This window comes from Bufo gargarizans, chromosome 3 (assembly GCF_014858855.1).
Source record: "Bufo gargarizans isolate SCDJY-AF-19 chromosome 3, ASM1485885v1, whole genome shotgun sequence".
Taxonomy (NCBI): Eukaryota; Metazoa; Chordata; class Amphibia; order Anura; family Bufonidae; genus Bufo; species Bufo gargarizans.
This window is the reverse complement of record NC_058082.1, coordinates 118,934,910-118,953,085: the sequence shown is the minus strand read 5'-3', so window position 1 is coordinate 118,953,085 and position 18,176 is coordinate 118,934,910. Positions and strand designations below refer to the sequence as shown.

The window sequence follows — 18,176 nt, the reverse complement described above, 5'->3', positions numbered from 1 at the left end:
CTTATTGTGAATGGTGGACCCAGTCTTATCTATACACAGAGGTGACAACATTTGAGACAGATAAGCAGATAACTGCCTTAAAGGGGTTCTGCAGTGTTTTTAAACTGGTGATCTATCCTCTGGATAGATCATCAGCATCTGATCGGCAGGGGTCCGACACCCGGGACTCCTGCCGATCAGCTGTTTGAGAAGACAGCGGCGCTGGCAGTAGCGCGGTGGCCTTCTCGCTGTTTACCACAGGCCCAGTGACATGACGACTAGTATCACTGGCCTGGGCGCGGCTAAGCTCCATTCAAGTGAACAGAGCTTAGCCCCGCCCAGGCCATTGATACTAGTCGTGACGTCACTGGGCCTGCGGTAAACAACGAGAATGCCGCGGATGTTGGACCCCCGCTGGTCAGATGCTGATGTTCTATCCAGAGGATAGATCATCAGTTTAAAAAAACTGCAGAACCCCTTTAAATTTTTTCTGTACAGAGCAAGAAGTAGTTACTATTATTAGGCTTAGTAGCCAATGCAAAAACTGCAGGATTTTATATTTTTTTTGTTTAAATATAGATATTTACATGCAAAATTAAAAATAACACAATCAAAAAAATCTTTAAAAATATGTTGAACATAAAAATGTGATTTAAATAACAGGTCATTCTCTTCAGCTCAAAAGGGAAAAGTGTGGCAATGTCCATCTAAATGTAGCCTTAAAGTGAATGTCCAATACCATTTTATCTAAGAATGGGGTCAGTATTGGGCGCTATTCTCTTCAATAATTAACACAAAAGAGGACAGTTTACTACTACAGAGGGATCTGGATAGATTGGAGGCTTGGGCAGAGAAGTGGCAGATGAGGTTTAATACTGACAAATGTAAGGTTATGCACATGGGAAGGAATAATGCAAGTCACCCGTACATACCAAATGGTAAAACACTCGGTAACACTGACATGGAAAAGGACCTAGGAATTTTAATAAACGGCAAACTAAGCTGTAGAAACCAGTGTCAGGCAGCGGCTGCCAAGGCCAATAAGATAATGGGTTGCATCAAAAGGGGCATAGATGCCCGTGATGAGAACATAGTCATACCATTTTAAAAATCGCTAGTCAGACCACACATTGAGTACTGTGTACAGTTCTGGGCTCCTGTGAACAAGGCAGACATAGCAGAGCTGGAGAGGGTTCAGAGGAGGGCAACTAAAGTAATAACTAGAATGGGTGGACTACAGTACCCTGAAAGATTATCAACATAAGGGTTATTCGCTTTAGAAAAAAGACGACTGAGGGGAGATCTAATAACTATGTATAAATATATCAGGGGTCAGTACAGAGATCTCTCCCATCATCTATTTAGCCCCAGGACTGTGGCAAGGGGACATCCTCTGCGTCTGGAGGAAAGAAGGTTTGTACACAAACATGGAAGAGGATTCTTTATGGTAAGAGCAGTGAGACTATGGAACTCTCTGCCTGAGGAGGTGGTGATGGTGAGTACAATAAAGGAATTCAAGAGGGGCCTGGATGTATTTCTGGAGCGTAATAATATTACAGGCTATAGCTACTAGAGAGGGGTCGTTGATCCAGGGAAATATTCTGATTGCCTGATTGGAGTCGGGAAGGAATTTTTCCCCCCTTAAGTGGACACTGTGTTTGCACATTTTTTTAAAAATAAATATTTTTTTTCTTTATGCAGAGCTCAAACCTGTAGCCACCAGTAGAGGGAGATTACTGCTTTTTGTCATTTATCCAATGAAGCAATAACACAGTGGGGAAGGTTTACAAATTCTATCTATTTATACAGTGTAAGCTTAAACTAAACGGTATAAAAAATGTTCCAAATCTATCAAAGCTGCTTATGCTGGATAACAAATTTGGTGCATGGCTACACACTTTTGTCCCGTTTTGGGCGGGTTCACATCACCGTTATAGATTCTGTTTTTATTTTCCGTTAGAACATGGTTATAACGGAAAATAACGGAATCCATAAGACGGAAGTCAAAACAGAAGCCTTTAATTGGCATTCCGTTTTGATCCTATATATTACAAGTCTATGGACAGCATAACGGAACTGCCCGGTTTCCATTATGCAGGAGTCCAGTCGTGCATAACGGAAACCAGGACGGATCCGTTATACTGCCCATAGGCTTGTATTATGATGGAATGCAAAACGCAATCCTTTAAAAGGCATTCCGTTTTTCTTTCCGCCATAATAGAAGTCTATGGGAATCATAACAGATCTGTCTAGTTTCAGTTATGTAGAACGGAAAAAAAATCCTATCGACAGGACTTTGTTTTCCATCTTGTATAACAGGAACCAGATGGATCCGTTATGATTCCCTGAGACTTCTATTATGATGGATCAAAATGGAATGCCTCTTAAAGGCTTCCGTTTTGAGTTCCATCTTATGGATTCCGTTATTTTCCTTTATAACCATGTTATAACGGAAAACAAAAACGGAATCCATAACGATGATGTGTACCAGCCCTTACTTTACATTTGAATTTTGTGCCAAACTTTTGGTGTATTGTTAGCTCAGTGGGGCAGATTTAGACGTGGCTTTCCGGGAAAAGGTTGTGACTTTGTGGAAAGGGACGTGGCCTAAATGTAGCTCAGCGTTCTAGTAATGCTGCAAAAGTTTGGCACATTTTTGCTGTGAAACTTATAGGTTCTGTAAACTTAGACTATACAATTTCTTGGCGCATGAACACTTTTTTGGCGCACATATAAAATTCTGATGCATGGACAAATTTTTGGAGCATGAACAGATATTGTTGCAATGGCCAAGATACGGGTTGTTAAAGTTCTGTATTTGTCGTGATGCCAATTGCAGCGGGCGCAAGGTACTACCCCAGGGCCCTCCAAAGTGTTATAACGCACGTACCAGATTAGGAATGCCAGAGTGGTGTAATGGCCTATAAAGTCTGTAGGATGGTGATAAGTGTGTCAATGGTGTATCCTACCTGGGTACGGCTGCACTCCTGGCTCCTAGCTCACTTGCAATAAATTTGAGTGTAGTGACAGTAGGAGTAGTAGAGGAACCCTGCAGCAAAAATGATGTCCAGACCTTTAAATGAAGTTCAAATGTTTCTTTACTGAAGATAACTTTCATCCAAGCAGTGTACAGCTTTGGTCTCTGGTCCCAGCAGGTTCCGGCAAGTATTGGCAGGAATGAGCGCCCCCGCCCCCCCAAATCCAGAGCCCACAGGACAAGTCGTCTGCCCGGAAGCTCTGCACTTGTGGCAGGAATTAATCTTTGGCACTTTTCTATAACCTTATGCCCCGTGGGGACAGACCAGCTCAGGAGGAATGGCTGACTGGGGATGTAATCACGTCTCTGAGCTGAGACATGATCCTTGCTGTCTTCCCTATGCAGGGGTTCTCCTGAACACTATCACACAGCCTTCCCCTAGCAGGGGGGAGGCTACACACTGACTCTAACTTACTTCTCCACCCATGCTGCAGGATGTGGAAACAGCCCACTTCGCTCACAGAGGGGGCACTAAGCTGGAATAATCTATTCCAGTTTAGATTCACTAAACTGGGACTTGTACCTTGCCAAAGTGTTGCTGCCACCTGCTGGTGAACCTGGGAAAATTCCAGAAACAATTGTGTTTAACATGGTTTTAGATACACAGTTGTGAAGACATAATATAAATTACATCAGATGACAATATACAGGCTCCAAGAAGATAGTAGCGGGGTAGAGGCGTGTAGTAACACAACTCTGGGGTGTTATATTGTCCCCTACAGGAAACAGTCCCGGTGACTGTGCAGTGTCCCACTTGTGATCGTGGGCACCGCAAACTAGTTTGATTGTGTTTTATTGTCATATATTATGCCTGTATGCTGTACTTCATCTCATGTCATATTCTCCCATGTCACTATGTGACTCTATATGTGTAAGATCCTTTATATAGGCCTAGTTAGTAGTGCACTACACTAGTTTCTCCACTAGATGGGGCAGTGTTACAGTGTATATATAGCTTAGCTCAGGCCTAGTTAGGACTCTTTTTTTCCTGAATACAAAAAACAAAATGGCTGCACACCGTTATATATACAAACAATAGAGCTAAGAAATGGGGGTCATTCTAGATAAAAGTGGTACAATACCGACTATAAATAAAAAATAGAAGCTCTTTTCTTGAAGTCTAGTCAGTGAGCAGCCATGATGTAGCTGCGTGCTGGAGAGAGGCCTCCTGCCTCTCTGCTCTCTCCCTGTTGGCTCCACAGTCCAGGGTTAAAGCCTATAAGATTCAGCCTAGAGGTGAGAAATCTACTTCTATAGCTCGCTCCTCCGGGGTGACTAGTAATAAGCTGCAAACAGCAAGTATTCAAGGGGACTAGTATATTTTATTCAAGTCAAAGGATAGCAAATGGTCGCACTCAAAGGCTTCCCAGGCAACTTTGCAATTAGGTGTAGGACACAGCTTCCGGCATCCACACCTCCAGTTTAAATCCTGAGGACAGTTAGGACAACTGTCACAAAAGCACTGGAAATAGATGTTCAAGGATTCTGAAAACCACATTTAATTCAGGTTTGAATAAGGCGAGAGTTAGTACCAGCCTAAGACTTTTTATTCTTCAAAAGCCTAGTCTGAAGTAGTAGCTTTCATATAAATAAAAGAGCCTATTTTACCTGAGGACTTACAATATTCTACCCTCGTATGCATCAGAGACTGTATTTCATATCTGGATGTAATAGAGACTGTATTTCATATCTGGATGTAATACTGTATTTCATATCTGGATGTACTAGAGACTGTTTTGTACTTGGATGTAACCGTTATCAGGAGCAACGTTCAGTAAAGGTTATGAGCTGGATCACACCATCCTTGTCTCAGTCTCCAATTCCTCAATTAAAACTACAGTAAATGGTTGCACCACCATAAAAGGTACTGGCGTCACAACTACAAAGGACCTTGCCATAGGAAGATTAATACAGACCATCAAGGGCACCTCAAAAACACCATCTGGCCTGTGTCCCTTACACCAGAGTGTGCCTCAGAGAATTCCTGTGCCGTTCTCCTCATTAATTGTGCAGGCCTGCCCAGGGACGAAATAACTGTGAGTAACCAGAATTGTATTTACTTTGGCCCACCTATAATTCCCCTGTCGGTATGGCTCACTGCAACTGATCACAGGGATGCTTGTATGCACAGGGCGGACACGCCATCATAGAAGCTACATGAATATAATCAGATTGCTACTACTGCAAAAGGAAACAATTCTGAAAATAACCTTATACCAGAACACTGGTAACATTTGCGGCACCACACCACACGAGTCATCCTCCTCAGCAGTCTCAATGTGAACCCCCAAATGGTACAACAGCCCTCCCAAATGGACCAACCAGCAGCTTCCTTACTAATAAGAAAGCTCCTAGCAGTATTTTTACATAAACAATACTGTCTACTTTAGTCCGAGGGCTGATTTTAATGTACTTTGTAATTAGGTTCCATTTAAAGAAAATCTGTTACCACATACCTGGTGACTAGTGTTGGTCGAGCACCAAAGTGCTCGGGTGCTCAAGTAGAACACCTCAGGATGCTCGGGTGCACCCAAGCACAATGGAAGTCAATGGGAGAACCCGAACATTAAACCAGGCACCCCCTGCTCTGAAGAAGGGAGGGTGTCAGGTTCATAGGAAAAGGTCAGAAATTGATGGAAAAGTAATACCCCAGAGTTGTGTTACTAAACTCCTTTACCCCGCTACAATCTGTTAAGAGCCTTAACCTTGTCATCTCATGTAATTTTACATTATAGCCTCACAAATGTGCATTGAAAACCTTGTTAATTGTATGTTGCTGTAATTTCCGTGTTCACCAGCAGGTAGCAGCAATGTGTTAGCAAGGACTTAGTTTCAATTTAGTGTTTCTAGACTGGAATAGTTCATTCCAGTTTACTCCCCCCTCTGTGAGCAAAATGGGTTGCTCCCATATCCTGCCCCATGGGGGGGGGGAAGGAAGTTAGAGTTAGTGTAGCCCACCCCCTGCTAGGGGTAGGATGTGCATGCTAGGAGCTCCCAGGTATAGGGATCCAAGCCAGGATCTTGTTTCGGCTGAGACATTGATCATCATCCCCAGCCTGAGAAGCTTCAGCCTCAGCTGGAAGAAACCAGCAGACAACTCCAGTTCCAGGAAGAACCATACCCTGTGACAATAACTGAGTACAGACCAGAGACTCAGGAGAAGACATATTCCTCCTCAGCTAGTCAGTCCTCAGACAGCAGAAGATAGAGAGTACAGAAGCCAAATTCCTGCCACAGTTTAGAGCTACTAAGCATACGTCCTTTTCCTGCAAAGCTCCAGGTACATGATAGAGCAGAAGATATATTCCTGCCACACATTGCAATACCTGCTGGGACCAAAGACTAATGCTGTACCTTGCTTGGATGAAAGTTACAACCAGTAAAGGATCTCAATTACTTCTGTTAATTCCTCTATTACTCCTGCTAGCACCACACTAAATTTATTGCAAGTGAGCCAGGATCCAGGAGTCCAGCCATACCTAGGTAGGAGACACCGTTGACACCATTACCACCACCATACAGAGACATTACACCACTCTGGCATTCCTAACCTGGTACGTGAGTTACAACACCTTAGAGGGCCCTGTGACAGTACCCTGCACACACTGAAACAAAACTATAGACCGTCACCTACACCTGACCCAGCCATTGCATAATTTTGCGTCAGAGTGCATACCCCGGTCCAGCTCATTGCAGAAACACCACTGAAATGGTTGGGGAACAGCATGGGGAGGATGTCTGGATGCATCTTGGACTCCCAGTTTGCTGTTGGGAACGATGTTGTCCGACTAGTATGCCACTTTTACAGACTGACAATAATATGCACCAAACCGAAGATAAAATCGATTTTAGAGGAAAAATTGGTAGGAAACCTTCTTTCCTGTATATTTGCTTGTATATAAAGTGTAAGTGCTGCCAACAATTACAAGGAGGAGGCACTCAGATACAACCTGAATATCACATAAAGGAGAGCCTCATTCACATTGTGGTACAATTGTTCAGGTAGTGGGACTATTACACTCATAAAGCCTATGCACTAAGGGAAAGGGCTGCCAAAAATTACAAGGAACCGGCACTCAAATACACCCTTTATTACACATAAAGGAGGGTATCATACACACCTTTGAAAAATTATGATTGATGGCCTGCTGGTGACCCTCTAAAACATTAGGGGTGAGGGCCTGCTGCCGAGCTGACCATCTAAAGAATTTTGTGGGCGAGGGCATGCTGCACTAAATACATGCAGCACTAAATACGTAGAGCGCCAGTTCGTGCCATGTGTCCAGCTTTGACACCCAATAGTTCTAACCCAGACAGGGATCACTGAGGATGCTGACATGGTCTGCTACGTACTCCTTCACCATCTTCCAAAATGTTTCCCTCCTTGTGACACTAGGCCGTGGATTAGGTTGAGGGTGCTGGCGGGGTGTTCTAAAACTGTCTCAGGCCTTGGAGAGTGTTGCCCTGAATCTGTTGGAACTGAAGTGTGTTCCCCTCGTCTCTCCTCCTCGGTTGGCCAAGGAACTACGTACTCTGCAGCCATTGTTGTCAGCTGGAAAATTTTGGAACAATTTTTCCACAAGGACCTTCTGGTATTGCACCATTTTGCTTGTCCTCTCCACCACAGGAATGAGAGATGAGAAGTTCTCTTTGTAGCCGGGGTCAAAAAGGGTGAACAACCAGTAATCCGTGTTGGCCAAAATGCGTACAATGCGAGGGTCACTGGAAAGGCAGCCTAACATAAAGTCCGCCATGTGTGCCAACAGACAAGACTTTGCTGTCCTTATCAGGAGGATGACTCACAATCTCCTCATACTCTTCCTCCTCTTCTATCCATCCACGCCGAATCCTCTGTAGTGGAGGCTGCCGTCTCCTGCTCCTCCTCCTCATCATCATCCAATTTGCGCTGAGAAGACAAACTGAGGGTGGTCTGGCAATCACGCTGTGTACTTTCTTCCCCCATTTCCACCTCTTCCTCAATTGTGAGCAGCGAGCGTTTGAGTAGACACAGAAGTGGGATGGTTATGCTAATAATAGCATTATCACCACTCACCATCTGTGTTGATTCCTCAAAGTTGCGTAAAACCTCACAGAGGTCAGACATCAATGCCCACTCTTCGTTTGTGAAGAGCGGAAGCTGAGTGGAGAGATGATGACCATGTTGCTATTCCACTACTGCCCTCTGCTGTGCACAAAGCCTGGCAAACATGTGGAACATTAAGTTGTGGAACAGTCGGTGAGCTGGCAATTGCAAGCGCAGCTGCAGCTTTGCCAGACCGGCGGAAGCTGTCGATGACTTGTGGAAATGGGCACACACGTGGTGCACCTTCACCAGTAGCTCAGGCAAATTGGGGTAGGTTTTGAGAAACCGCTGAACCACTAGGTTGAACACGTGGGCTAGGCATGGTATGTGTGTGAGCTTGTCGAGCTCCAAAGCCGCCACCAAGTTACGAGCATTATCAGACACAACCATGCCTGATTCTAGGTTGAGTGGCGAGAGACACAGCTCAGTCTGGTCCCTTATACCCTGCCACAGCTCTGTGGCGGTGTGCTGTTTGTCACCTAAGCAGATAAGTTTAAGCACGGCCTGTTGCTGCTTCCCCACTGCAGTGCTACACTGCTTCCAGCTACTGACTGATGGCTGATTGGTGCTGCAAGATAATAATTCAGAGGTGGAAGTGGAGGAGGAGGCTTAGGAGGAGAAGGGGGGTTGCAGCCACTAACATAGGTGGCAGCGGATACCCTAATGGAAGTAGGGCCCCCAATCCTTGGCGTCGGTAGCACCTGTGCCACCCCAGGGTACAACTCGCTCCCGGCCTCCACAACGTTCACCCAGTGTGCTGTCAGGGAAATGTAGCGTCCCTGGCCAAAAGCACTTGTCCATGTGTCAGTCATTAAGTGGACCTTCCCAATAACTGCATTGGTCAGAGCACGGGTGATGTTACGGGACACATGCTGGTGTAAGGCTGGGACTCACACCGTGAAAAATATTGGCGGCTGAGGACAGAGTACCATGGGACAGCTGCCACCATCAGGCTGCAGAAAGCCTCAGTGTCCACAAGCCTAAATGGCAACATTTCCAGGGCCAGAAATTTGGAAAGGTGCGCATTTAGTGCTATGGTCTGTGGGTGGGTGGCTGGGTATTTACGCTTTCGCTCAAAGGCCTGGGGTATAGACATCTGTATGCTGTGCTGGGACACAGAAGTGGATGTGCTAGCTGATGGTGCTTGCGAAGGTCCAGGTGAATAGCGGGAGGCATACGGGCCTATGTCTTGGACAGGGGATTGGCCAGTACGTAACACAGTTGAAGAGGAGGCAGTGGTGTGACCCGCAGACACTGGTTGTGGACCCAGGCGTTCGGCCCACCTATTAGGGTGCTTTGATGCCATGTGGCAGATCATGCTGGTGGTGGTGAGGTTGCTAGTGTTCACGCCCCTGCTCATTTTGGTACGGCACAGGTTGCAAATGACAATTCTTTTATCTTCCGCACTTTCCTCAAAAAAGCGCCAGATTGTGGAAAACCTACCGCTTGGCAAGGGAGATTTCCGCAAGGTGGTGCTCCGGGGAACAGTTGCGGGCCTGTTTGGTGTGGCCTGCCTTCTCTCTTTTGCCACCCCACTTCCTCTTCCAGCCTGTTGGGGTGCTGCGGATCCCTCCCCCTCTGTACTCCTGTCCTCGCTCGGCTTGCCACCTTACCAGGTTGGGTCAGTGATTTCATCGTCCAGAACCTTCTCTTCTACTTCTTCACTCTGGTCATCCTCCTGACTTGTTAACCTAACAACAACCTCAGTTATTGACAACTGTCTCATCATCATCATCCACCTTGTGAAACACTAATTGCCTTTCCCCACCATCATCTTCTTCTGACTGTCGATGCTCTAGAGTTTGGGAATCAGGGCACAAGATCTCCTCATGTCCCTCTTCAAGCAGGCTTGGCGAGAGGCCCAAATTAAGGAATGGTGATGAAAACAGCTCCTCGGAATATCCGAGTATGGGATCACTTGTTTGCCAAGACTCTCCATGGTGGGTGGAAGGAGTATCAGGGTGAGGATTCTGTTGACCAGACTCTTGGCTACTTAGACTGGACTTTGTGGAAGACAGGGTGGTGCTTAACCGACTGGAAGCATTATCTGCTGCATTCCAACCGTCCACCTGGTAGCACTGGTATGACTTTGAGAGTGGTGTCCTGCACCGCCCTGCAAACTGGGACATGAAGCTAGGTATTGTGGATAAGTGTGCTTCTTGTGCTCTGGCAGCAGGCACGGTTTCACTGCGCCCAGGGCCACGGCCTCTGCGTGCACCATCAGCAGCACGGCCAATTTCCCATCCCTTACTGCTCTCCTTGCGCATATGAAATGGTATATATGCTTGTCACATATACAGTAGCGCAGGTTTTGTAAGTGTATGCACAAATAAAGTACACAGATTGTCATAGATATTTTTAGGATGCGCACACGTTAAACAGGAGGTGTAGCGCAAGTAGTGTCGCTGTCACCAACGGCTAATAAAAAATTACACTGAATGAATGTCACTGATATTTAGGGTGCACAAACGTTATACAGGAAGTATAGCGCAAGTAATGTCGCTGTCACCAGCGGCTAAAAAAAAATTACACTGAATTAATGTCACTGATATCTAGGATAGGCAAATGTTATACAGGAGATGTAGCGCAAGTAATGTAACTGTCGGCAGTGGACACTGTCTACAGAAAAAGTACACTGGATGTAACAGAAATGTTTAGGCTGCGCACGCGTTACACAGAAATGTGGAACAATGATTTTAATACTGGGGAGGGGAGGGGGGAAGGCGCACTGCCCACCAATGATTTTAATACCGGGAGGGGGACGTACTGACCACCAATAATTTTAATACGGAGAGGGTGCCCTGTCCACCAATTATTTTAATACTGGGGAGGGTGCACTGCCCGCCAATGATTTTAATATCTGGGGAGGGCGCACTGCCCACCAATGATTTTAATACTGGGTAGGGGGGGAGGGCGCACTGCCCACCAATGATTTTAATACGGGGGGAGGGCGCACTGCCCACCAATGATTTTAATACTGGGGAGGGTGCACTTCCCACCAATGATTTTAATACCGGGAGGGGGGAGGGCGCACTGCCCACCAATGAATTTAATACTGGGGAAGAGGGGAGGCACTGGGGGCTGATGGAGAGGCACTGGGGCTGATGGAGAGGCACTGGGGCTGATGGAGAGGCACTGGGGGCTGATAGAGACGCACTGGGGGCTGAGGGAGAGGCACTGGGGGCTGAGGGAGAGGCACTGGGGGCTGCTATATGGCTACTGGGGGCTGTTATGAGGCTACTGGGGGCTGCTATAAGGCCACTGGGGGCTGCTATAAGGCATGGGGCTCTTATCTGAGGTCTGATTGGGGGTCATTTATATTGGGGTCTGAGCTGAGATGTGATCTGAGGTCTTATTGGGGTCTTATTAACATTGGGGCTGTTAGCTTTTTTTTCCCCAGAGAAGCTTGGAGAAAAAAGGCCTCACAGTCTCCCACACTCCTTCTCCTTCTATATATATTTTGGGGGAGCGGGGTGGCAGTGGATCTTGGGTGAGTTCTCACACTTTTTTCCCAGGACTTGACCCCTGGTTGCAGTGATTAAACGGGTGACTGTATTTGTGGATTATCTTTTTCATTTTGGTCCTCAGCTGTATCATGAGGCTGACACTCTGACTCTCTTACTGACACAGTGTCTTATGTGTAGTGTAACAATGTCAGTTGTTCACAAGACCACATAACTGGACTTCACTTATAGCAGTCACCTTTTCAGGTAATAAAAGTGTCTCTTAGAACCCCGATACCAACAGGACTTACAGTGGGACTGAATTCTATCGCAGAAAACGTGTATGAAGCACATATTAACATTGGCAGACAATAATGCATTAAAATAAACTCATTGTTAGTTCACAGGAACCAACTCATGATGACCATGGATGGAGGAGATGAGAGTCCGGCCTTGGAATATACAAGCAGGCAGGAGACGAATGACTGAATGGAAATAAAAATATACTGAAACGACCATGCTCTGAAATACAATCCAGCAAAACAGCTAAACAAACCAAAAAACAACTACGTAAACAGATAGACATTAGTGCTGACAACCATGAAAAACCAGAGGAACACAAGTCCTAGTATACACTGATAAAATCCAATAAGCAAAAACTAGGTACTGAATCTAGAAAAAAATGAAAAAAGCATATGCTATCCCCAACAACCAGAGAAGAATACGGCCAGAACATATAAAGGCTAAGCAATCAGCAACTCCACGCAACATTAACCAGGCTAAGCTAGGTGATAACCTAACGCAGAATCAGACGCTAGGCAGATGTATAGTAACTGTAAGCATACAAGAACAACAGGGAAAACACTGTTGTTTGTAACAAGTGGGCAGGAGGTCAGTTTCTCTAGTTTTTCCTAGGAGAGTGACATTGAGGCTCTCATAGGATCCAATAGAGAAACTGACTTCTTGTGCACACATAAGATAGACTAAGTTAGTTGAAGAGTCAGAGCAGCATTGGACTGAAATCCATTGGGCCCACCCGAGGAAATGACTCTGAGGGCCCACCCTTTGTGTATATTTCACCTTAACAGCCCATTATTGTCAGAGCTTGGGCCCACCAGAGGATCCAGAGGTGATCTGTAAAACCTGGCAATGCTGGATCCGGTGAACACCAGCAGACTTTTCTCTTGAAGAACAGCCTGTCGTAAACGTTCACCGGAGATGTGAATATGACCTTACTATGTTGAGAACAGCATCAATAAATTTTTTCAGCCTCATATGTTGCAGAATTTTTGGGAGAAGCGAAAGGAATTAAGTTGAAAGGAAGTGCATGCTAGTTTGGGGAGGAGAAGGAGAGGGCTGGGAATGAGGCTGTCAGTCAATGAGAGGAGAGGCTGGGTTCAGGTCTGTGGAGGCAGTCAGTGGAGCAGAGTTTTTTTGCGACTGGCATACTGACCTATTAATTTCCATGGGATCATGCACACATACGTTATTTTTGCGATTTGTTTGGCCATTCCACAAATTGTGGAAAGCCCTATTACAGAGAAGAATAGCCCTTCCTATTGACGAGATTGAGAAAAATGTACAATGCCCTCTGAATGAATCTGTATTTTGTGGGTCTGTTATTTGCAGACCAAAATATGGACACGACCATGTGCATGAAGCCTTATAGAGTTCAATCCTACGTTCAGAGCTGCAGCCAGAGCCTGTTCAGTGTTAGCTATACATACTGACATATCAAACTGCCGACCTTCCGATAACTCAACTATACAGATGTCTTAGATGTCAGTACTCAATGGGCGTGTAGTTTCGTTTGATTAATTTCTTTAAAAATTAAAAGGGTTTTTCAGGATTATCCTAAAAAGGGGCAGTGATGGGAAATGTTGAGACCATTGATACCAGGGATTGGCTGCAGCTATCATTCGTGTCAGTCTGATGCAGTCCTGCAGCACACTAAGCAAACAAATGGCACATACCAGTGCTGTGGCAGTGGAGCCGCAGGGATGTCTAATAGGTAACTACTGGTTCTTTTATTATTTTCTGTCATTTTTGACTTTCATCAAACAGTTAAAATTCAATATAGACTCAAGAATGACTAATTTGACTGATGTATATAATAATATATAGATAGTAGAAGTTATTTAATCTATCTATCTATCTATCTATCTATCCTCTACATATATCAGGCAGAGAAACATAAGGAATCCATCGTAAAATATTACATTCTAGTACTGAACTGCACATGCATTATTCTGTGGCTTGCTCTATTAGGATACTTTCACACTCGCGTTTGATGAGGATCCGTTATGCATCTGCACAGACGGATCCGTTCAGATAATATAACCGTCCGCATCCGTTCAGAACGGATCAGTTTGTATTATCTGTAGCATAGCCAAGACGGATCTGTCTTGAACACCATTGAAAGTCAATAGAGGACGGATCTGTTTTCTATTGTGCCAGATTGTGTCAGTGAAAACGTATCCGTCCTCATTGACTTATATTATGTCTCAGAACGGATCCGTTTGGCTAAGTTTCGTCAGACGGACACCAAAACGCTGCAAGCAACGTTTTGGTGTCCGTCCCCAAAGTGGAATGGAGATGGAACAGAGGCAAACTGATGCATTCTGAGCGGATCCTTATCCATTCAGAATGCATTAGGACCAAACTGATCCGTTTTGGAAAGCCAAAACGCCAGTGTGAAAGTAGACTTAAGCAACCTATATGCAAAATGAAAGTTAGCATTGTAGACAATAGCTGAGAAGTGTTTCATTACTGTACCTCTCAAAAGACAGGAGAAATGGAGGAATTGATGTGGAGCTACACTCGGTAAGCAGGAAATGTGCCACATGATAGGGAACAAATGTCACAGGCCATGTTTGGGAGCCATGGACTTTATTACTTGTTATCTGATCCCCCTCCTTTTGTGTAAAATAAAAAGATAAGGAACCAAAGGCAGCATAAACAGACAGAGCATAACTTATCATGTAACCGCCCCTCTACAGCGCAGAGCGGTCAGAGTCAGGAGGCGTACACTTGCAGGAAGCAAGCTCACAGGAAGAACCCACTGAGAAGTGTGAAAACATGGATGAGAGAGCACACATGGCAGTGCGGCGTCTACAGTGCAACCCACTGTGCTGGAGTGCAACAGGATTTTTCACAACAACCACAAAAAGGAAATGAGTAGCTGAGCTCTCCTGAATCAATTACGATGGTAGCATGGGAACACAGCACAAGTCCAAATGCAGAAGGAGGAAAAACAGGTCCAGCTTCCAAAAATATCGCAACTGCCTTTATGACTTAATGCAAATAAAATCCAGTGTGAACACAACATCTACACTTAATCATTACTGTTGGACCTAAAACACGTAGACATTGTGTTCACACTGGTTTTTATTTGCATTATGTGATAAAGGCTGTTTTTCCTCTTTCAGAGTATTTCCCTTTAGTTCCCTTCTTACTATTTCAAGCAGTATTCATACAGTCTATGTAGCAAGAAAGTCTGGGATGGATTAATTACAAAGATTGTCTCCTCCTTTCTTAATCCTGTAAGGGTGCAGCCTTTGGCACCTTTTTGTTTTTTGATCTTCACATTTCAAGAGCCATAACTTTTTTATGTTTCCATTGACATAGCCATATGAGGGATTGTTTTAAAGGGCCTCTAAACAAAGAATCTAAACAAAGAAAAAAGCAACAACAAACAATCTTCTCATGTGCCTTTGATATTTCTTCTTGTTTCATAAGATATCATCATATTGCAGACAATGAAAAACAAACTAGAATAGCAGCGTATTGTTCTCTCAGGCTGCAGCCATGTCTTCTCCTTTTCCTTCTATCCTCGATGATGCTAATACATGTGAGTCAGTACGTTTAAGGGGGAGGGGGTAATGTCTGAAATTTTTGGACTACACAGAGAGAGTGGCCATTTTGTTATACGGAATCTCCTAGTTACTAATAGTATAAAATAAATGTAGTTACACGACCAGCTGTGGTATATACATAATACCACCTATAGAACATACAGCTGAATAGCTAATCTGTTTAGTTATGCAGTGAAAATTCCTCCCTTCACTGCATGATTGTCCAGATTTGCCTTCTACTCCCTACAAAGTATATACTCACGGTTGTCCTGATTACTTTATTTAGGATCTATGTAGTGATAAATCCCTTCATACAGGTAGGCCAGCTTGACATTCTTGGTCCCGGAAAAGATGTGAGATAACACTAGACAGCTGGATTTGTGATAACACATTACATTGCCAGGTACCATATGATGGATTCACGTAATGTATCCATGCAACACTGTGTGTATATTATGTAACCACTATGCTCCCATCACCGCCCCACAGAGATTATTTCTGAGCTTTCCTAGATTGCTGAAATTCAAATTTGTCTAAGTATGTAGTGATACACTTCTTTATATAGCTAAACCAGCTTGCCGTTCAGGGTCTAGGAAAAGCTGGGTGACAACACCCTTGCAGCCGCATTGATGACATCAGATAACGCTGCCCTGGTACCATATGAGAGACACACAAAGTATATCAGGGCAGCATTGTGTGTATTTTATATAACCAATATGCCCTGATCACCTTCCCACAGAGGTTTTGACACTTACGACATATACGTGTAGGTTGACCATTGGTCAGTGGGTAGTTGATCATAATTCCTAGGGCTACCATTAGAACCATATCTCAGTCTGTCTCTAGGGTACCAAGTACAGTACCTCTATCAGGATGGCGGCCTTGTTTCATGCCCTATACCTCTTTTTGTAACACTTACACATAATGGCACAATTATAAACTGGGTCTGAATCAATACCTTTACTTCAAGCTTCTTAAAGTCAAGGAATGGCATATCAGGGTGTTGTAATGCAAGAACTCTCAGCTGGGTTTTTGCAATATCTAGTCTGGTACCCTAGACATACTGGTCTTTCAGAGTATGGTCTGGGTTAAGTATCTCGTGGAACCATGTGCTGGATGGCACTCAGACCTTCCTGGAGACTTACAGCAAAATCTTGCACGTTTTTAGCCATCTTTTGTTTACAGCTAAAGAAATGCATTTTTAACTTTGATAATGTGCAGCGTACTGGACCGCAGGGGCAGTATGTGAGTGAACGGTGGGCTGATGGGAGTAGTAGTACTCACGGTTTTGTAGCTCCCTGGGTCGGTGTGCAGTGATGAGGAAGACAGCACTAAATCCTCTGGGGCACTCTATATTGTAGGGAACGAACATCAGTCAGATGGAAGTTGAGGTGCCCTTGATGGTAATTGGGTATGCTTATGGTGCTTTGGTGGCTGGGCCCCTGAGTTCATGAGATGAGCAGAAGAATGAGGAAGGAGACAGTAGTTAAACCAAACAGGACCTTTACTTGTCAGATATAGTAAGGCATCCAATATCATCACTTTGTCTTGCATACAGATGGCAAAAAGGGTAAAACTGCAAATCCAAATTAGCAGGCTCCCTGAGGTGAAGTGTAGTGGTTAGCTCCAGCTCACTTTAGTACAGGTGATGTTCTTACTTGTACTTGGTTCCTGATCTTGCTTTTGTTACTCAGCCTTTCAATAGTAGTTTAGATCCTCTGTAAGTGAGTATTCTGACAGATGGCCTATCTTTAGTTATGGTGGGCAGCCGGTAGCCTAGAAACTCTCCACCTAATGCAAAGGTGAATAGAACCTGATAAACAGCAATTATCTTCCTTTGTCAATAGTCTATAGTTGAGTAATCCAGCAACCCAAGGGCGATCTCCCTCATGGCAGGCAAACTCTCTGCTTCATTATTTTAAAAGGTTGCGGTCCTCAAAGTGATAAATCACTTTATTCCCCGGAAGGGTAATCTACAGTGCAGGATCAGATAGTCCTAATCTTGGACTCAAGGGTTGAGGTAAATTGGTTCCCCGGGCTAGGCCCGGGGGAACAAAGAAAGGCTGTCTCCTCTCCTTCCGCCTAACTCCCAACCCCTAATCTCCCTCTAACTCCCTGTGTCTGCACTATATAAATGGTGTTATGGTGACCTCTAGTGGTGGAAGTATGTAATGCATGTTACCAGCCTGTAATATGGATTCAGCAACAATTTAGAGTGGACCACACGCACATATGTGAGACCCTACAAATGTGCGCCTGTCAAACATGCAGGGAAGTCTGTCTAAAATTTGGTTAACAGTACGCTTCTCAGTACTAGGCCATGACTTAACCTCCCTGAGGGCTGCTCCCTCCAATTGGCCAATCAACATGGCAACTTTCTGTTCATCATTAAGGGAAATCATCTTGTAAATGGCACTCATTTGATCTCTAAAGTCTTGGAGGCTTGTAGACGCTACTCCATATTTTGTTAACCATGGTGCACCAAAAAAGTATGGTACTGACAAGGGTATTAGAGAAGGGCTAGAGACCCCAGAACTAGCAGGCATATCACGGTCTCTGTCTACTGACATGGCAGCAAAGCATAGTAGCACAATAAGGCAGTAACCCAGTCTCTCACTAGCAATTCACTAGCTAGTAATGCAGGATACAGTCTCACTAGTACAGTCACTTGCTTACAGTCACTTACAGTTGCAGACGCTTTCATGGGGATGGTTCACCTCAGATGCAGGCTAGAGCATTATTGTAATCGCCACTTGCTGTCTTGATTCTCTAGGGCTGGA

General features: G+C 44.7%; 1 protein-coding gene across 1 annotated transcript in view; it reads right to left on the bottom strand.

The window, feature by feature from the left end:
• Positions 1 to 14,449, bottom strand: part of LOC122932670 (retinol dehydrogenase 7-like) — a 47,566-nt gene extending 33,117 nt beyond the window's left edge. Inside the window, exon 1 of the mRNA XM_044287217.1 lies at positions 14,318 to 14,449. The gene's annotated coding sequence lies outside the window, so the exon portion shown is untranslated. The remainder of the gene's footprint in view (positions 1 to 14,317) is intronic.
• Between the last annotated feature and the right edge of the window lie 3,727 nt (positions 14,450 to 18,176).